The sequence below is a fragment of the Oncorhynchus nerka genome, linkage group LG27 (assembly GCF_034236695.1).
Source record: "Oncorhynchus nerka isolate Pitt River linkage group LG27, Oner_Uvic_2.0, whole genome shotgun sequence".
Classification (NCBI taxonomy): Eukaryota; Metazoa; Chordata; class Actinopteri; order Salmoniformes; family Salmonidae; genus Oncorhynchus; species Oncorhynchus nerka.
Window position 1 is genome coordinate 31513267 of NC_088422.1, and position 16340 is coordinate 31529606.

The following is a 16340-nucleotide window of genomic DNA, read 5'->3' on the forward strand; positions in this document are numbered from 1 at the left end:
AAGGTTCTCAGAACGTTATGTGTTAGCTGGGAGGACTATATATTGTCTTGGGAGTTTGGCTGCAGGAGACTGGCATCATGATGGCTCAGGAGAGAAACTTTTCTTGTTGTTCAAGGCAAATAAGTCAAAATCAGAACTAAAATACCTACCAGACAAACAGAAAAATAACTATGTGTATCGGCATACTCAGTAGCCTCGGATTTTCGGATGACTGCCTTGCCTGGTTCACCAATTACTTTGCAGACAGAGTTCAGTGTGTCAAATCGGAGGGCATGCTGTCCGGTCCTCTGGCAGTCTCTATGGGGGTGCCACAGGGTTCAATCCTCGGGCCGACTCTTTTCTCTGTGTATATCAATGATGTTGCTCTTGCTGCGTGCGATTCCCTGATCCACCTCTACGCAGACGACACCATTCTATATACTTCCGGCCCGTCCTTGGACACTGTGCTATCTAACCTCCAAACGAGCTTCAATGCCATACAGCACTCCTTCCGTGGCCTCCAACTGCTCTTAAACGCTAGTAAAACCAAATGCATGCTTTTCAACCGTTCGCTGCCTGCACCCGCACGCCTGACCAGCATCACCACCCTGGATGGTTCCGACCTTGAATATGTGGACATCTATAAGTACCTAGGTGTCTGGCTAAACTGTAAACTCTCCTTCCAGACTCATATCAAACATCTCCAATCGAAAATCAAATCAAGAGTCGGCTTTCTATTCCGCAACAAAGCCTCCTTCACTCACGCCGCCAAACTTACCCTAGTAAAACTGACTATCCTACCGATCCTCGACTTCGGCGATGTCATCTACAAAATTGCTTCCAACACTCTACTCAGCAAACTGGATGCAGTTTATCACAGTGCCATCCGTTTTGTTACTAAAGCACCTTATACCACCCACCACTGCGACTTGTATGCTCTAGTCGGCTGGCCCTCGCTACATATTCGTTGCCAGACCCACTGGCTCCAGGTCATCTACAAGTCCATGCTAGGTAAAGCTCCGCCTCAGTTCACTGGTCACGAAGGCAACACCCATCCGTAGCACGCGCTCCAGCAGGTGCATCTCACTGATCATCCCTAAAGCCAACACCTCATTTGGCCGCCTTTCGTTCCAGTTCTCTGCTGCCTGTGACTGGAACGAATTGCAAAAATTGCTGAAGTTGGAGACTTTTATCTCCCTCACCAACTTCAAACATCTGCTATCTGAGCAGCTAACCGATCGCTGCAGCTGTACATAGTCTATCGGTAAATAGCCCACCCATTTTTACCTACCTCATCCCCATACTGTTTTTATTTATTTACTTTTCTGCTCTTTTGCACACCAATATCTCTACCTGTACATGACCATCTGATCATTTATCACTCCAGTGTTAATCTGCAAAATTGTAATTATTCGCCTACCTCCTCATGCCTTTTGCACACAATGTATATAGACTCCCCTTTTTTTCTACTGTGTTATTGACTTGTTAATTGTTTACTCCATGTGTAACTCTGTGTTGTCTGTTCACACTGCTATGCTTTATCTTGGCCAGGTCGCAGTTGCAAATGAGAACTTGTTCTCAACTAGCCTACCTGGTTAAATAAAGGTGAAATAAATAAAAATAAAAATTGAGGAGAGCTAATTGATCAAATATCAATATCACAACATCTAGCAATTGAATGTCAATCTTTTCATGTTTTAGGTTTGTATGGTTTTTGTGGACTGTAATGTTAAATAATTAAAGTTGAACTGACAGGGTTTTAACTACTTTGCGGATATAAAACAGACAATATCAGTCAAAATATAAAATTCCCAGTTTATGCTTCAAAACCAACTTTAAAAAGAGGTTTTAAAAATAGGTTATATTTTACTCAAAATTCCATGAAGTACAGTAAGACATTGTTGCCAGAATCAATGGATGCAGTTCAATGCATGATTAATATAATTAATCAATACATTTCTTGGTAGTCCCAAAACTATTGCTATCAGGTTGTATGTAAATCACAGCTGGCCTGGTACATTGTTTGCTGCCTCCACCCATTCCGGATGCATTGTTTCAGTTTCTATGACTCAATATTTTGAAAGAAACAGATGACTATAACTAAGGCTGGGAATGTCAATACAATCAAACTAGCAAGGGCAATGATCACAAGTCAGTCATAACGTGGCTAATAGGCTAGCCCACATGTGTCAAACACAAGGCCCGTGGGCTGAATAGGATACACAAGCGAGTATAAATGAGTCACCAGTTGAGTCAGCTACTTTATGACATTACAGCCTGATGCGTTCACATTGGTGAATTCAACTTCAATTGCGCTGCTTTCGTGTGTCCCGTTTACAGCACTCAGCGGAGGGAAAGTGCACTGACACAGTCCTAGCTAGGCTACTAAAATGTTGCAGTCTGGCTTCGGTTTTTAAAGCTTGACAATGAATAACGAAAACAACTAAACCTGCAAAAAAACACTGTGCAAAGGAGAAACATGTAGGCCTATTACAGCAGAGTGGCTACTAAACTACAATACATCTTGAGTGCACCATACAGCAATGCTGCATTCAACCGCAACGGTGATCCATATAGTGCAAAAAAAACATGTTTTAAGTTTGTTACAACAAACCTATAGCTACGTTTTTGTTATTTGGAGTTATTAAATACTTTTTGATTAGGGTCGCAGCATATTATGCACATCTGCAAGCATAGCAGCAAAGGCTGGACAAATATTATTTTGCTCTTTTTTTTGTTTTAATATGTTAAGAAGGTGAGTATGTTCAGGGACTTGCGTGTAGTGAAAGCATTCAGCAACAAAAGAAGGCAGATGTCTGGAAGTCTTCCAGCCCTTCTCCTCTCCCGTTATCTCGAAGCCCTCCTTGGATCACCATGAGTACCACCAGAGGCATTGTTGCTGTGAGAGGAGAGGCCTGACAGTGTCTCAGACGGCCTGATAATCCGAGTGCACATAGTGTGGAGAGATAAGGCCCCCTCCGAGCCCCTTCCTAGCCACATGGCCTCAAGTTCTATTACAGCAGAAACATACAGCATCAGTAAAGGACATTTTGAACAACAACCCAAGTGTTACCTGTAGTAATAATATGCAAACATTTGTAGCATTCTTATGAAGACAGCCTGTAAAAGGGATTTCACTATAGTACATACATAGGACACATATCAATCAAATGTATTTATAAAGCCCTTTTTTACACCGGCAGATGTCACAAAGTGCTTATACACTGTAAAAAATATTGTGCTCGTTCCACTTCAAAAAATTGAGGCAACTATTTGTTTTTTGGGTATTTCCAACATGATGTATTTTTACTTATAATATACTTGACATGTAGTGTTTCACAAACACTAATATATTAAGTCCAGCATAAAAACATTTCTATACATGGCTTTATATATTTCATCTCTTGACATTTTGATCCACTTTAGCAGGAATTGTTGAGCGCGGTGCTCATTTCACTAGCACGAACTGGAGATAAAGCTGCAAGCATTGTAGCTTGATGTATTTGTCTCACCCACGGCTGCGCTCCTGCCCAGTCATGTGAAAATCAATCGATTAGGGCCTAATGAATCTATTTCAATTGACTGATTTCCTTTTTTGAACTGTGAACTCAGTAAAATCATTGAAATTGTTGCATGTTACATTTATATTTTTTATGTCAGAATAATAATATTTTCAAGTATAATTTACTAACCAGCTGAATCATTTTTTTGTAATTTTTTACAGTGTACAGAAACGCAGCCTAAAGCCCAAACAGAAAGCAATGCTGAGCCCCTGGCCTGAGAGGATGGAAGTTCAGTATGTACATTAGCTAGATGTGGGGAAAAAGAGAGAGAGAGAGAGAGATCATGAACAGATCCTGCATTTCCACGTTTTTACAAAAAGGTAGATTTAGAGTTAGATAAACTTGGATTTTTCCGCAAGGACATATACAGGATTCTACCCTCCACAACATAACCTTCACTCCAAATCAAAACTCCAAACCTACAACCTGAGTTTGGACAAAGCAATGGGAATCCCTACATCTTTTTCAGATTATTACCAATCCCACAAGGTATGACTACAAACACCCAGAAAAGGCTACTCTCCTTGATGTTATCCTCATAATTATTCCTGATAGGTATCAGTCTGGTGTTTTCTGTAATGACCTTAGTGATCACTGTTTTACAGCCTGTGTTCATAATGGCTGCTCAGTGAAACGACCTGTCCTGTCTTGTCATAGACGCTTGCTAAAAAACTTTAATGAGCAAGCCTTCCTTCATGATCTGGCCTCTGTAAATTGGTATAGAATCAGCTTGATCCCCTCTGTCGAAAACGCTTGGACCTTCTTTTTTGATATTGTCAGAAGTATTACTAATACGTGCCCATAAAGAAAATTTGAATTAAAAAGAGGTTCAGCCCCTGGTTCGACCGTAATCTGGCAGAGTTACTCCACCTCAAGAATTACATTTGGAAAATCGCTCGGCACACGCATACTCAGGCTGACTGGTTCTCGTTCAGGCAAATGAGAAATAAGTGCACTCAAGCTATCCGGAACGTCAAAGTTAGTTACTTTAAGGAGCAGTTCTCTCTAACCCCAAGAAGTTCTGGAAAGCGGTTAAAGACCTGGAGAATAAACCCTCCTCCTCACAGCTGCCCATGTCCCTTAATGTTGATGATATGGTTGTAACTGACAAGGAGCACATGACTGAGCTCTTTAATCACCACTTCATTAAGCCAGGATTCCTATTTGACTCAGTCATGCCTCCTTGCCCATCCAACATATCCCCATCTCCCACCCCTTCTAATGCAACTAGACCCAATGCTTCTCCTTTTCACCCTGCCCCGCTACAAAGTTTCTCCCTGCAGGCGGTCACTGAGTCTGAGGTGCTAAAGGAGCTCCTTAAACTTCTGGGTCAGATGGTTTAGACCCTTTCTTCTTTAAGATTGCTGTCCCTATCGTCGCCAAGCATATCTCTGACCTGTTTAACCCGTCTCTCCTCTCTTGGGAGGTTCCCATTACTTGGAAAGCAGCCACAGTGCATCCTTTATTTAAAAGGGGGAGATCAAGCGGATCCTAACTGTCATAGGCCAATTTCTATTTCACTCTGTTTATCAAAAGTGTTGGAAACACTTGACAATAATCAACTGACTGGCTTTCTTGATGTTTATGGTATTCTCTTTGGTATGCAGTCTGGTTTCCACTCAGGTTATGGATGTGTCACTGCAACCTTAAATGATGGCACTATTGCCCTTGATTCTAAGAAATGTTGTGCTGCTATTTTTATTGACTTGAGGTAGTGACCTCATACAAGTACTTGGGAGTATGGTTTGATGGCACACTGTCCTTCTCTCAGCTTCAGGCTAAGGTTAAATCTAGACTTGGCTTCCATTATCGTAATCGCTCCTCTTTCACCCCAGCTGCTAAACTAACCCTGATTCAGATGACCATCCTACCCATGCCAGATTATGGATATGTAATTTATAGATCTGCAGGTAAGGGTTCTCACGTGCCACTAGATGTTCTTTACCATTCGGCCATCGGTTTTGCCAACAATGCTCCTTATAGGACACATCACTGCACTCTATACTCCTCTGTAAAATCTCTGTATACCCATCGCAAGACCAGCTGGTTGATACTTATAAAACCCTCTTAGGCCTCACTCCTCTGTATCTTAGATATCTACTGCAGCCCTCATCCTCCACATACAACACCCGTTCTGCCAGTCACATTCTGTTAAGGTCCCCAAAGCACACACATCCCTGGTTCGCTCCAGCTAGCGACTGGAATGAGCTGTAAAAAATCTCAAACTGGATAGTTTTATCTCCATCTCTTCATTCAAAGACTCAATCATGGACACTCTTATTGACAGTTGTGGCTGCCTCACACAGGAAGCGGCGCAGGTCCTAATCCAGGCACTTGTCATCTCCCGTCTGGATTACTGCAACTCGCTGTTGGCTGGGCTCCCTGCCTGTGCCATTAAACCCCTACAACTCATCCAGAACGCCGCAGCCCGTCTGGTGTTCAACCTTCCCAAGTTCTCTCACGTCGCCCCGCTCCTCCGCTCTCTCCACTGGCTTCCAGTTGAAGCTCGCATCCGCTACAAGACCATGGTGCTTGCCTACGGAGCTGTGAGGGGAACGGCACCTCAGTACCTCCAGGCTCTGATCAGGCCCTACACCCAAACAAGGGCACTGCGTTCATCCACCTCTGGCCTGCTCGCCTCCCTACCACTGAGGAAGTACAGTTCCCGCTCAGCCCAGTCAAAACTGTTCGCTGCTCTGGCCCACCCATTGTTGTCACTACCTTCTTGCCCTTTGTGCTGTTGTCTGTGCCCAATAATGTTTGTACTATGTTTTGTGCTGCTACCATGTTGTGCTGCTGCCATGTTGTGTTGCTACAATCCTGTGTTGCTACCATGCTGTGTTGTTATCTCTCCTTTCGTAGTGTTGTGGTCTCTCTCGCCATGATGTGTGTTTTGTCTTATATTTTTAATCCCAGCCCCCGGATGACAGAAAAATACACGTGTTTACTGTATGACAGGGATGGACTGTTTCGTTAACATGAAATCGAGGAGGATGGCATTGGCGTTTCTCTACAAGTAGGGGGAGTCAACATTTTCTACTTGCACGAACGCGCACGCAAACGCACACATGCACACAGAAATCAGAACCATGGACAGCCACATCATATTTAGCTGGTTGATTGGACTAAATTGTTTTGTTATCTTTTAGTTGTCACTGTATTAGAATAAGCAGAGGTGATTTGATGATGTTGAAATGTTGCTGGAATAGTAAAGGCAGCTCCTGTTTTCTTTGTGACTTGAGGTAACTCTCCGTGGTTCTAAATCAATAGTTATTTAGTGGGGGACACTGTTCAACGACAAGGCCAACCAGGCAGGATATAACCCCACCCACTTTGCCAAAACACAGCCTCCACACCACTAGATGGGTATATCAACAAACCACCAACTTACTACCGTATAGCCCACAAAGATGTCCTCAACCGCATGAGCCCGAGGGGGTGGAAAACCCGACAGGAAGATCACGTCAGTGACTCAACCCGCTCAAGTCGAGTATAGCTACTAAAAAAGCCTGGCACGACGTGACGCAGTCCTCCTAGGGACGGCATGGAAGAGCACTAGTAAGCCAGTGACTCAGGGTCAGAGGTCACGCCAAAGCCTTATCCAGTATCTCCATATCTGATACACATAACTACTACGCAACCCACAAACTATATACACCTCACACAAACACATCCACACACTACCTACACCCAGTCTCACAGAAACTATGTCGTAAATACACACTATTGACTGTCTGAACTAGTTTTTGTGAGAAGCCGCCCTGTGAATTTCCTATCCCTGGAGTGGTATGAGCCCACGGGGGCAGACAGAGACAGGGCATTCAGGAAGGCTCTGGCGTGGCGATGGAAAGGTAGATAGGACCGGGTGGGTGGAGGAGGCCGACTAAGGACAAGCATGCTCCACTGGCTGGACAGGGTTTACTGCCAGATTTGGGTTACAGGCGGTTAAGAATGATGAGGTACACAGTGGTTATACTACGCTAGTTACTTATCTCCACCACAATATCTATATCAATACATAGAGATCTGTGCTGTGATTCATTAATTGTACCTGCTGTCAGGTTAACCTATGTAGAACTGTAATTCATATGACTATGTATGTAGAACAAGTGTGATTTATATGACTCTTACATAGAGTCCCTGTATCAACCACATATGATCTCTCCTTTCATATGACATTGCATTAGCAGGGTTAGGGTTAGCCCTGGCATCCCATCTGAGTTGGTTATTTGTAGTTACTCTGCATTGGCCTCTTTAAATGCAATGATTATAAATAACTTGCTGGGCCACTTAATGGGGGAGGTGTGTTGCTCTGCTGGGTAAAGAAACTACAATGCCCCACCTTGGTGATCCCCATGACATGCACGTAGGGGAGTAACTGATTACATGTAATCGCTTATATGTACTCTAATTACCAAAAAACTGTAATCTGTTACGTTACCAGCAAAAATATTGTAACCAGATTATAGATACATTTGAAAGACTACATGATTACTTCTTGGATTACTTTTACATTTAGAAAGAAAAAATAAATACATTATGACATCTTTTTGTTTTGTCTATAACATTCAACGTTGAAAAAAGGTGCATGTTTAAGTTTGTTCAACCTGAGAGAGTCTGACCACAAGTCAGAGACCACTATGATGACACACCAAATGTGTTTGATGGATCCTTTTTGTCTTCTTCTAATGACTCTTAAGGGAAAAGTAACTGAAAGTAATCTGATCTACACAATTACGGTGGTTGTTTACACAGTCCAAAAACAGTCCATTACACAGTAAATCACAATCTGGATCAGGTGGGCATAATTTGAATGCCAACATGACAAGACAAAATTATAAAATACGATCTTACTATGTTAAGATTTCACTAGGCAATTCAGAGAAAATAGATCATTTCGGTGCGCATAGAATGGAGTCTTGAGTGCATTTAGATGCGTGGTCAGCTGCAATGTTTTTCACAATACAACAAAAATCGGCAACTTCTATTCAGGACAACCCAGGGTATAACGCCATGTCATTTTGGAACTGTACATCAAACAGTGATCATAAACGTTGACACTGTATATTACATGTGTTTTATGATATGGAAATGTGATATACACATTTGGACTCACTGGTGTTTGGCTTGCATGTATGACATCAAAGCGGTATTTATTATAATCCTCAACGTCTCATCTTTCAAAATACATAGAGTCCTCGTAATTTACAGCATTTCCCTCACTCAGACAACAAAAAAATGCAAAAGTTTCCCAGTCAGCTGGCGGGATGGGGGCAGCTTCTTGTCGTTCGTGGTACTCAAGTTCAGAATGGCTGTCAGTCAAAACCCATACAGCGCTGTAAAGAGGCGGCCCAGACATCATGTATTAACATGTTACTGTACAGCTACTGTGTTCCAATTTAAGCTCTTATCAGTGTCCAAATTTTCCATTTTCAACCCAAATATGGGTACAAGTGTAAAGGGCTATGGGTTGCCCTATTGCCTGGGGCAAGTGAACTAGGCAGTCGGGCCTGCTCTGTGGTTGTCCAATTGGGCAGGGGATTTAAAAAACTGAAAACAACCAAACTACAAATAATTCCAGTGCTGTGTCAAATGAGTGCTCGCCACACGTTTGTCGGCGGCCCTGACACACAGACACACATACAACCCTGGAGAGTATGGTCAATAAGGACCGAGGCCAGTTAAAAGGATCTTTGGAGGCTTGAATAAAGGGACTTTGTTGCTGTTTTGTATAAACATCTAGGGGCTTCCCACATATTACTTCAGCTGAAAGTGAAGGGGGGGGGTCATTGAAACAGGAAGGGGTGGGGGTGGATTTAAAGGTGTGGCCAGTCTTAATAGGAATCAGTGAATAATTGTGATTTCAGACTGTAATGTACTGTAGGCTTTGACTATATTGAGGACTGACATTGGACTGGAAAATACATTATGTCTAAGTCTCTCTCATTGCATTTTGTAGAGGAGCATGTCAACACATCATATTTAATTTTTAGAGAGCTAGAAATACATGAATTGGGTGTGGTTCCCTGCTTAAGTCACTAAAACATTGAACTGGTCTAGAACCGAACAGCGTGATAGAGTAAGATACACACCTGATAATGAACAACTGCAGTTGAACACAATATGACGGCTATCTGGAGATCTGGAACACTGGAGGAGGAAGAATGAAGTGTTTACAAGACAATTCCTAGAACTTTCCACTTATCTGGACATCTTGAACATGTCTGTTTGAACCTGTCTAAGATTCTTAAACTGACACTTCACTGCTCTGGCATATCTGATCACTTTGTGACTAAATACCTTATGGATTGATCATCTCAGTTCAATGGATTTACAGATGTGTTCTAAGAGGAAAACCATTTAAACTGCTACAGTATAGGGAAGTAGCTATTTGTGAACTAGGGCACTGTAGTGATGTTTTGAGCAAACTGTCAGGCCTTTGGGAATATGGACAAAATCCATTCCACCCTTCTCATGCAAGAGCCAGAAAATCCTCAAGATCCCCCGAGTTTCCTTTCAGTGACCACTGTGTTAAACAATAAACCAAGTTGGATCTCATGTAGAAGAGAACACTGAGCTTTCTCTTCTGCAATACATTGGATTCTCAATACTGTAACCTCAACTGAACCCAACTAACCTCTTCATAGTCTTGATCACATCAACTGTCTGTTACACCAGTGGGTTGTGAAATACTGTTGAAAACAACACTGACATTGTACGTTAACTCCCATCATACGTTAACTCCCACATACAACACTGCCAGCATTACTTTAATGCCATTATTGTTGCCTATTTTAGGCTATTCCCCGCTCAATTAAAAATGTTTTTCTTCAGCTCAGCCCCTCCTTACTTCATGTTGACATTAGAATTCTCCTCACGTGTACATTGCAGTCATCTTGTGTCATGGTAACTTCATTTTCCAAATGGACATTTTTACTTACTTATTAGGTTGTCATCTTCCCCTGATGCAGATGTATTGCTCCTGGATCTCACCTTGACTCAGATTGCTTGCCATAATTCAGCTAGATCATGGATGTTAATAAGCAATTACAATGATGAACGTGTACTAAAGTCAGTGTGACTGCAGCCGGTCAGCAGGGTACTGACACTATCCCCACTGATCTATCCCAGAGGACACAATGATGAACTGAAGCACCTCTTTTTCTCTTCTTTCTCTGCTTCTCCAGAACAAGCAAACCCTGGCCTCTTAGCCTGTCCTCTGTTCTATGACACATTCACGTGTTCAGCAGAAGTGCAGGGGGGACATGACTCTCTTAAAGTGGTGGTTCTATATCCCACCTTTGAGCCAGCTTTTCTACTGCCTTCAACCAGGCACTAAAATAGATGAGAACAAAACAAATATTTACTGTACAGGTGATTTACAGGGGTGAAAGCAAGCCGGTACAGTCTGGTATGGAGTACTGGCAAAATAAATAGTAGGGGTACGCCTTACCGGTAAAACATGAGCCGGGTGGTACATGCACAATTGTCCCAGCATTGTCCGGGTTAGGGGAGGGTTTGGCCAGGGTAGGCCGTCATTGTAAATAAGTATTTGTTCTTAACTGACTTGCCTAGTTAAATAAAGGTGAAATAAAAATGTCTCTAAATTGCAGTGTGGTTCGATGTGAACACGGACATTTTTGTATTAATTGTTTTTGTGAAGCTTGCATTCCATTGCCACTCCCTGTTCCACGCAACAAGCTTCCATTCCCCCTGTCACAAAGGGATTTATGGCTGATTTAAGAGGAAATTTCATCAACCCTGTTACTTTATTTGTCACTTACTACAGTATTTAAAATATATACATATTTAACCTCTTGAGATGGGAAAACATGTTTATGAAGTTGAGCATGTGCTCTTTTTGACAGAATATGAATTACAGTTGAAGTCGGAAGTTTACATACACTTAGGTTGGAGTCATCAAAACTCGTTTTTCATCCACTCCACAAATTTCTTGTAAACAAACTATAGTTTTGGCAAGTCGGTTAGGACATCTACTTTGTGCATGACACAAGTCATTTTTCCAACAATTGTTTTTTCCAACAAATTGTTTTCATACAACTATTTTTTTTTAAACTTTTATTTAATTTTCTTTGAGATTGTTGTGGAGATTCTTACACAGGGCCACTCAAAGTCAATCTTAAATTAATCATTGTTTATTGTCAGCGCACTGGATATGTTCCAACAAACTTGATGCACCATAGTGAACGTCTGTCAGGAGCCCTCACGGGGCAGTCCCCTTAGATCTCTTATAAACATCATGCAAAAAAAGAAATGTCCTCTCACTGTCAACTGCGATAAACGCGAATCCAACCATCACCCCTGGTGAGACAAAACCGTGAGTCGTCAGTGAAGAGCAATTTTTGCCAGTCCTGTCTGGTCCAGCGATGGTGGGTTTGTGCCCATAGGCGACGTTGTTGTCGGTGATGTCTGGTGAGGACCTGCCTTACAACAGGCCTACAAGCCTTCAGGACAGCCTCTCTCAGCCTATTGCGGACAGTCTGAGCACTGATGGAGGGATTGTGCGTTCCTGGTGTATGTCGGGTAGTTGTTGTTGCCATCCTGTACCTGTCCCGCAGGTGTGATGTTCAGATGTACCGATCCTGTGCAGGTGTTGTTACATGTGGTCTGCCACTGCAAGGACATTCAGCTGTCCGGCCTGTCTCCCTGTAGCACTGTCTTAAGCGTCTCATAGTACGGACATTACAATTTATTGCCTTGGCCACATCTGCAGTCCTCATGCCTCCTTACAGCATGCGTAAGGCACGTTCACGCAGATGAGCAGGGACCCTGGGCATCTTTCTTTTGGTGTTTTTCAGAGTCAGTAGAAAAGCCTCTTTAGTGTCCTAAGTTTTCATAACTGTGACCTTAATTGCCTACCGTCTGTAAGCTGTTAGTGTCTAAACAACCGTTCCACAGGTGCATGTTCATTATTGTTTATGGTTCATTTAAACCCTTTACAATGAAGATCTGTGAAGTTATTTGGATTTTTACGAATCATCTTTGAAAGACAGGGACCTGAAAAATTTGTTTTTTTGCTGAGTTTATATTGCAGACAAGTCATATTTGCATGATTTAGCTTATTTAAAATTAATTAATCATTCACGTTTGCTTCATTCATGTGACCAACCTATACTGGATCATGCATGTGACAGACCAGTACCTCACAAGGCTTCTTCTCTCTAAACTGAGACATTGAAACAGAGATATCTTTCATTCTCAAAACAAGGGTCTGGGCATACTGACAAATTGCAGATACTGATAGTGAGGGTTTGTTCAATCAGTTGCATGAACACAGAAAACAGTTATTAGAAAAGCACTAACATAGAACGCCAGAATTGGTAAATAGAAAAGCACCAACATAACATTTACCATCATAAGATTTCTTGTATAATGAATGAATTATTATTACTGGGAATAATGAAATCTACGTTCACCCGTGTTTACAATATAACATTTTAATAACCACAGTTAATTGTAGTATCTTTGCAGTTTTATCGACTATAGCCTTTGAAGCTGTCCTTGAGTTAGTTTTGGGGTAAATGCTTGTATTGGATGGGTGAAATTAAAACATGTAGCACATACATATCAATAGATTATATCACAGTGCATTACAGGTCAATGTTGCATTGTTTGCCAAATAATACTGCCCACATTGGGTGTTTTTAATGACATGTGGCAATGTGTTTTCTTTTGAAACTAGAGTAGAAGCATTCTCTTATTTCCTCCTGATGATGACTGTGTTTACTGGCTCTATGTCTAATATGCACTGCCCATGGGCCTCTTTTGGACTTGGAAGCTGTGGAAGCCTGTCATACCTTGTTACTCCCAAGAAAAATATAAGCTCAGCTCCCCACGTATTATAGATCTAATTACAAGGTAAGGGAGTCAAACTGTGGAGGAGGGCTTTCTAGAGTTGATTACAACTTGATTGACAGCAACTTCCCAGCTCATTAGCAGGTGGTTAGCCCTCCTCCACATACATACTGTGCAGAAACATGCAGTCCATGCATGCACATAAATACATGCATGCACAGAAACACACATGCACAGTCCAACACAAGCATACACTGTGGTCAAATGATGTTTTTCTTATTTGATTCTTCTTTAAAATAACAGGAACACCCTACTTCAACATGTAATTGAATCACTCTTTTGTTACTGAGAATTTTCCTGCACAGCAGGAAATACAAACTTGTAACGCATTTGAGTTTATAATTTACACTTTGAAATTTTAGACTTGATTTGCTCTAAAAAAACATTTATCGACCCCTACAAAATGTTCATGAATTATAATCCACGTAATAATTCACATTTCCTGTTGCTGTAGGATGATTTTCCTACTGTAGCAAACTGTCTCAACTAAGGTCCTACACCTGTATGATCCAGAGAGAAACTAGGGCTCTCGGATGGCGCTGCAGTTTAAGGCACTGCATCTCAGTGCTAGAGGCGTCACTACAGACCCTGCTTCCAGGCTGTATCACAACCGGCTGTGATTGGGAGTCCCATAGGGCGGCTCACAATTGGCCCAGCGTCATCCGGGTTAGGGTTTGGCCAGGGTAGGCCGCCATTGTAAATAAGAATTTGTTCTTAACTGACTTACCTAGTTAAATAAAGAATAAATAAACATGAAAACATATGTATGCATTTTGGTGGTTATCAGAACTCCATGGTCCAATGAACCCAACAATAACCATGCTGTTCAAATCTAAGTTACGTAAGTAGTCAGCATTTATGAAACATTTTCTTCCCAGAATCGTCAGGTTAAACGTCAGGTTAAACGGGACCATACAGACATATGTCACAGAGAATTATTGTTGTATCTCTGTTGGTGGTGCAAAGACCGTGTTATTATGCTCTGATCATGGCAGATAAATGGTGAGGCCTCCGATGTGGTAGTCAGATCAGGGTGGGAGGGTCAGACTGTTTTGCAGTAGCAGTTTCCTCTTTCCCGGCTGTTGTCTTGATTAGCTTCTCATGCTAATGGAGAATTTCCTGTTAAAAAAACAATCAAACAAACTTGTAAACTTCAGATAAACAGCAAAGTCACGACATTCGAGAATTGCGGAAGGATTGTCCTGGATAAATCAAGCCTGTCTTTGAACCAATGGGAATCTCTATAGTCAAGCAGAGGTGGGAATTCCAGTCCTCGAGGGCCTGGTTGGTGTCACAGTTTTGCCCCAGCCCCAGCTAATACACCTGACTCCAATAATCACCTAATCTTGATCTTCAGTTTAGAATGTAATTTGATTAATCAGCTGTGTTTGCTAGGGATGGAGAAAAAGTGTGACACCAATCAGGTCCTCGAGGACTGGAGTTGCCCAACCCTGCTAGTGGGATTACATGAATCCCTACAGTGGGATTACTTTTTAATTTATGGTGAACTGATGGAATTTGATATAATAAATTGGACATATGAAGAATAACAAACTTTACCCCCTATTGGCCAATTTGTTCATACTGAATCCGTTATATGACGTGATTTCAATTTCATTTTTGTTTGACTGAGTTTAAGCCTAAAGCCTCCCTGTAGGCCTTTGGGGTGGTGTCTCCCTGAGAAATAAGCACAACTGGAAACGTCAGTTTCATGTTTTAGGACACCTGCATTGCCTGATATACACCCCAGAATACCATAACTACATTTACATCAGATTTTACATGTATGAAAATACCCCTTTTTATTTTCTTTGGCTTCTCCAGCTGTATGACGAAATATCCTTTTCAGTAAAAGACAACAACATGCCGACAAGCACATGTCTCGTTAATCTAGTTGCAACATAAGACTCACTCAAACTTGAGTCAAGCACATGGAAGCCTAGAAAATGTCATATTCATGAATTCATGAAAATCTCTTTTCTTCCCAGGTTTCTAATCTGCTTTACAATATTTTTTATCCATTGCCATTGGCCACTTTAGTAAATCATCTAAGAACAGACACACACCAGTTGTGTGAGAGCACTAACTAATTTGATCATGGTAAAAGTTTCCATAGTAATGAAGAAAACATTCCCTTGACGTGGGCAGGGTGTGTGATAAACAGGCTCTCTAACGCTCTGCGACAGTTCCCATGATTTACTGGCTGACACACTATTGAGCAGTTCCTGCAGAGCCTCTGAATTATGTAAACTGGGTTTCCTTCCATTGAAATATGGAGTTGCTGCTCTTAAACCTCTCAAAGGATGCAGAGTGTGTTCATCATAAAGGGTACAGTAAAAGTGAAATAATACTGAACAGATATGAATCTGTGTAGTGAGAGCCATTTGATTTCACCTTTATTTATAAAGTTAAGTCAATTTAAGAACAAATTATTATTTACAATGATGACCTGTAAAGCATCAATAAACAGCACATCAATTAACAACAATTACACTATACATACAGTGCCTTCAGGAAGTATTCACAACCTTTACCACATCTTGTTGTGTTACAGTTTGCATTTAAAATCGATTACATGTATGACTACCTCATCTCTCTACTCCACACCAGTGGCGACCCATCATTCAGGGCAATTTTTGCTGATTTGCATGTTATTTATTTATTTTTATTTTTATTTTTTAGAATTTTTACCCCTTTTTCTCCCCAATTTCGTGGTATCCAATTGTTGTAGTAGCTACTATCTTGTCTCATCGCTACAACTCCCGTACGGGCTCGGGAGACGAAGGTTGAAAGTCATGCGTCCTCCGATACACAACCCAACCAAGCCGCACTGCTTCTTAACACAGTGTGCATCCAACCCGGAAGCCAGCCGCACCAATGTGCCGGAGGAACCACCGTGCACCTGGCCACCTTGGCTAGCGC